The sequence below is a fragment of the Leucoraja erinacea genome, unplaced genomic scaffold, assembly GCF_028641065.1.
Source record: "Leucoraja erinacea ecotype New England unplaced genomic scaffold, Leri_hhj_1 Leri_168S, whole genome shotgun sequence".
In the NCBI taxonomy this organism is placed as follows: domain Eukaryota; kingdom Metazoa; phylum Chordata; class Chondrichthyes; order Rajiformes; family Rajidae; genus Leucoraja; species Leucoraja erinaceus.
This window is the reverse complement of record NW_026575990.1, coordinates 186,552-192,674: the sequence shown is the minus strand read 5'-3', so window position 1 is coordinate 192,674 and position 6,123 is coordinate 186,552. Positions and strand designations below refer to the sequence as shown.

The 6,123-nt window shown below is 43.5% G+C and overlaps 1 pseudogene; it reads left to right on the top strand.

Annotated features, from left to right (window-relative positions):
* The first annotated feature begins 638 nt into the window (after positions 1–638).
* LOC129716109 (NXPE family member 3-like) overlaps positions 639–6,123 on the top strand; it is a 45,219-nt pseudogene continuing 39,734 nt past the window's right edge.

Below are 6,123 nucleotides of genomic sequence, written 5' to 3'. Positions count from 1 at the left end.
TGCATCCGCTGCTCTAGATGTCAGCTGATTTACATCGGGGAGACTAAGCGGAGTTTGTGCGATTATTTCTCCGAACACCTCTGCTCAGTCCGCAATAACCTACCTGAACTCCTGGTGGCTCAGCACTTCAACTACCCCTCCCATTCCCAATCCGACCTCTCTGTCCTGGGTCTCCTCCATTGCCAGAGTGAGCAACACCGGAAATTGGAGGAACAGCACCTCATATTCCGCCTGGGTTGCTTGCGTCCGGATGGCATGAACGTTGAATTCTCCCAATTTTGCTAGCCCTTGCTGTTCCCTCCCCTTCCTTAACTCTCGAGCTGTCTCCTCCCATCCCCCCGCCCTCAGGCTCCTCCTCCTCCTCCCTTTTTTCTTCGTTCTCCCCCCCACCCCCCATCAGTCTGAAGAAGGGTTTTGGCCCGAAACGTCGCCTATTTCCTTCGCTCCATGGATGCTGCTGCACCCGCTGAGTTTCTCCAGCATTTTTGTGTACCCTCGTTTATGTTATTATGTTTTAGAATCAAATAAACTGTTCGTGCCTGAGAAAACACCCTAGCGATAAAAGCAGATACAAGGGACCGCAGATGCTGGTTGACGAAGTAAAAGACACGAAGTGCTGGAGTAACTCAGCGGGTCATGCAGCATCTCTTTAGAACTTGGATAGGCGATGTTTCTGGTCGGGACCCTTCTTGTGACTGATTGTGGTGTGAAGGGCTTTTTTTGAGGGTAGATATTGTTGCCCCTAGAAACAGTATATCAGACCAACCACCACCATAACCTCTCCAATCACCACAGTCAGTGTGAAGAAGGGACTCGATAACAAACTCCATCTTATTGATGTTCTCCAGAGATGCCTCCAGATAAAAGCTGCGGCTTTGAATTCTCGGAAGTAAACTGGTCAATGGAGTGCTGATTCATAGAACTATTAATGCATGTGTTTTCGACAATATTTATAGCACGGGGCAGATCATAGATTGGCTTTCACGATGAATGGCTTAACGCTAAATCAATATCACAGGTTGATCAATAAATCCGATGACGGGCGGAAAATTGCGGAAGATGCAAGCGGATGTTTTACCCATTGTCTTCATGGGTTCAGGGACAAGAATAGTAGACTATATTGACATTGGAACCAAGTGCTAAACTTGAGAGCTTCAGCAGAAGTCATGTAACGCGACGGCCGGGTGACCATTTTCTAACAGAACACTGTACTTAACGTAGTGAAGAGACAATTACATACGAAACATAACTAACTTCATACCAACGATATTCCTCCAGTCCTTTGCCACAGTTTTACTCCCACTGTCATTTTGTAAAGTTCCAGTGAGGAGGTACCCAGTGAACTCACTGTGGTGGATGTTAATTTGTGTTTATTGTGTGTTTTGTTGTTTAGTATTATTTGTACGACTGCAGGCAACGAAGTTTCGTTCAGACCGAAAGGTTCTGTGTAAAGTTAATGTGTGAAGTCACGGGCGAAAACTCTCGAGCTCTTCATTGTTTTCTAGTTGTAGATGTACACGGGAGTGCGGGGGGCCTCCAACATGGACAAACAAGCTACAAAAAAACCCACTCGTGTCAGACGATTCCTGATTGTGGCGTTGCTGGCACTGGCATTGGTGTTTCTAAATTTGCGGCATATAAAGGTGCGTAGAAACATAAAACTAACGCTCATGCCACCAAGCATTAAATTGATAACTGTGTAAAATGGAATTGATTAAACGAGAACTTACCGTTTGAAGTTTGATCTTGAAGTGCCAGATGGGCATCAGCTTGGGGTGGGATGTAAACTTCGGTCAGGATGATGGAGGTGAATTCCCTCAGTAGGGAGAAGTGACAGCACTTCACAGCCAGATGTTTGAGGTGTGGAGAACAGGAGTTGGATTGGACTGCCACGTCTGAGCACCACTCAAGAGCTGACCATGAGGCAGATACCCCCTCCTCTCCCTTTCCCAGATGCCAGTGTACGGTCCATATGGTGGATGGAGAACCCTTCAGGGTGGACCGCTGAGTCAGGGGAGCTGGGGGTGAGCTATGTCTCTGTGAAAGAGAACAGAGCATTCCCTCAGCTCCCTTTGGTAAAGCAGCCTTGCCCTTAATGCCTCCACTTTATTTTCAAGGGACTGTACATTGGCCAGTAGGATAGAAACATAGAAACATAGAAATTAGGTGCAGGAGTAGGCCATTCGGCCCTTCGAGCCTGCACCGCCATTCAATATGATCATGGCTGATCATCCAACTAAGTATCCCGTACCTGCCTTCTCTCCATACCCTCTGATCCCCTTAGCCACAAGGGCCACATATAACTCCCTCTTAAATATAGCCAATGAACTGGCCTCGACTACCCTCTGTGGCAGAGAGTTCCAGAGATTCACCACTCTCTGTGTGAAAAAAGTTCTTCTCATTTCAGTTTTAAAGGATTTCCCCCTTATCCTTAAGCTGTGACCCCTTGTCCTGGACTTCCCCAACATCGGGAGCAATCTTCCTGCATCTAGCCTGTCCAACCTCTTAAGAATTTTGTAAGTTTCTAGAAGATCCCCTCTCAATCTCCTAAATTCTAGAGAGTATAAACCAAGTCTATCCGGTCTTTCTTCATAAGACAGTCCTGACATCCCAGGAATCAGTCTGGTGAACCTTCTCTGCACTCCCTCTATGGCAATAATGTCCTTCCTCAGATTTGGAGACCAAAACTGTACGCAATACTCCAGGTGTGGTGTCACCAAGACCCTGTACAACTGCAGTAGAACCTCCCTGCTCCTGTACTCAAATCCTTTTGCTATGAAAGCTAACATACCATTTGCTTTCTTCACTGCCTGCTGCACCTGCATGCCTACCATGACACCCAGGTCTCGCTGCATCTCCCCTTGTCGGCCACCATTTAGATAAAAGTCTGCTTTCCTGTTTTTGCCACCAAAATGGATAGTGGATAGTAGGGAGAGGGGATCGAAGTCCCCTGCGCTTCAGTCTCACCTGAAATCCTGCCCGTCGACCACGTTTCCGGACACAATTTAGCAATGTTACAAAATGTTGAGATTTAAAAAATCAAGTCTGCAATGTATCCCATCAGATTAATCATAACACGAAGTTTAATTTGACACCTAACTCACTTTCATATATTCAGTATTAAAAGAGTTATGGCCATTTTCATACTTGGAAATTAGCATCTTGTTCCCTTTTGTTTTTGCATTGACTTAACACAAAAGCTGTGATCGAGGACAGTCAAAAGCCCATAACTTTCTTAAAAATTAAGAGAACTGAATGAAATTTTCAGTTATTATAGATTGAAGCATTCTGAAACAAATATAAAACATCTTACTTGGATGACCTGAAATTAAAGCATATAATTAGTTAATTACCTAATTGTAGCTAATTACAAAATAGTTCATTGTGACGGAAATAGTAATAAACACCCAGACTGCCTTGAAAATTCAAAAATGTGATATTCTCAAGATTAGAACTTTAATATTTTTTAAAAGTGTTGGGAGAAGAGAACCCCTTAGGGAAGGAATTAAAGCAAAGAAAAGAAAAGAAATAAGACCCAAGAAAGAAAAGAAAAAAAAGAAGAAAGGAAAATCAATCGCTCTATTGTAACACAAAACTCCGCAAAAAAGGATATACCAACCATGTTTTTATTAAAAATGTATTTTATACCCCCCATTACCAGGTCCTGGTAGCCTTTATGTTTTAACTTATTATTGCACTTTATGTTTGTAATAGTTCCATAAATGCAGACCACGTCTTTTGGAAGTGATCTGCTTTGCCTGCTAGGAGGAGTTTCATCTCTTCCAAGTGTAGTGTTTCGAACATGTTTGAAATCCACATTTTTGTTGTTGGTATTGGAGCATTTTTCCAAAATTTAAGTATAAGCTTTTTGCCCATTATTACTTGGATAACCTGAAATTAAAGCATATAATTAATTAATTACCTAATTGTAGCTAATTGCAAAATTGTTCATTGTGACGGAAATAGTAATAAACACCCAGACTGCCTTGAAAATTCAAAAATGTGATATTCTCAAGATTAGAACTTTAATATTAATGTATTATATCTGTATGTCTGTAACAGATAGGTAAATAAATTACATTTCTAGCAATAGACCAAGTCTTTATGGAGAAGATCAGTTGCTAGCTGGTATATTGGTATATCATAATCAGTAGCATCATCATAGTCCTCAGACCGTAACTCTGTACACTTTGTTTTTCCTCAACTTTTCAATTTTGGCATTGTAAGCTACAAGTTTTTGCTCTTCAAACCACGCATGACATGTCTTTCTGCCCACTACTTTCCCCATTAAGAATGTCCTGTAGATTCCATTTCTTAAGAAAAGGATTTTTTTTAAATAGCCTAAGTATACAAATAACAAACTAATCCCATTCACACAAGAATTCATTATATAACATGATTTTTAAATCTCACTGTCATGAATTTATATGCCAGATGGAAGGAATTTGACGTTTAATTCCCATAAATTAATGTAGAAACATCCACTCAATATAATCAACATTTTAATTTTTTTTGCACAATACACGTGACTAAAACTGATATTTAGTATAAAAATATTGACTATGGGTAGACGATAACACAAAATATAGACTATTTAAACAAAGACAAAGACTATATTGACATTGGAACCAAGTGCTAAACTTGAGAGCTTCAGCAGAAGTCATGTAACGCAACGGCGTTTAGACAAAGAGTTCCCACGGTACTCGGCATTTCTGTTATTTGTGCGAGTGACTTGTCCATCTCCCGAGCTTTCCCATTAAATCTTGAATGACCATTGTAAACTGTCAAGTGTAACTAAATCGTCACGTGGAACAAATGATGGGGGTGAGAGAGAGAAATGAGGGGAGACGTATATACACACACACAGCAGAGGTTTACTGTGTATGTGGGAGACACAGATGGACTGAGCACAGTACCTCGGTCTTACTGTGTGTGGGAGAGGGGGAGAAAGAGACGTACACTCACAGAGGCAGAGTCTCTCAGCCTGTGTGAGAGGGAGGGAGGGAGAGAGAGAGAGGCACACACAAGGTGGATGTAAAATCTCACCTGCCTGTTTCAGTGACAGACACCCGCCGCCAGTAAATGAAGACACCCCCATCTGTCTCCCCCTCCTCTCCCTCGACTCCCCCACCTTTCCCTCCCAACTCCCGTCCCGACCCCCTGGGAAACTGAAGGGAGCAACAATTAACTGCTGCCTGCCCGCTGAGTTAAAGAGTTCCCACGGTAGTAAGACGATGTTAGTTGCGCCCAAGTTTAAATTTCCAACGTGTGTTTCAGAGTAAAGTGTCAGCGCAGAATCCTTGATAATCAAAAACTGTCTGAATCAGCAAGTTAGACACAAAATGCTGGAGTAACTCAACGGGCCAAGCAGCATCTCTGGAGAAAAGGAATAGATTCCATTTTTGGTCGGGACCCTTCTTCGGGATGATTGTAGGGGGGAACTGGAAGCAAGAAAAGACCGGGACAAATCAGGGCCAACAACAGATGACCTCAGCAGGGTATTTTGAAGAGGGGTCCCGACCCGAAATGTCGCCTAACCCTTTCCTCCAGAGATGCTGCCTGACCCACTGAGTCACTCCAGCACTTTAAGTCTACATTTTGTTCCCTGATAGGCCAATTGTTGGCTAGGGATAGTGTGATCCCGCGAGGGAACCATCGTTGCAAACCTTGGACTGGTAAAACCAACATTTACTGCATGGGGGGGGGGGGGGGGGGGGGGGGGGGGGGGTGGGGGAGAGAGAGAGAGAGTGTAAGTTACTTAAAATTAAATAATTCAATGTTCATAGTGAACACAGACACAAAATGTTGGAGTAACTCAATGGGTCAGGCAACATCTCTGGAGAAAATGAACAGGTGGCGTTTGTGTCTATCTTCGGTAAAAACCAGCATCCGCAGTTCTTTCCTGCACAATGGATCTCAGTGTCAGTCTCTGACTCCCGTTGGCAGGCCATTCGGCCCACGGCCCACAGCGATGACTAACCCATGTCACAGGGGGATGGTGTGAAGGCGGAGTTAGACAGAGCTTGATTAATGTTATGGTTGGGGAATGGGCCATAATATGGCCAGGGAAACGCTGTTATTTGTGACGCCCCCTCCGCCCTTTCCCAGCTGTTCTCAATCACA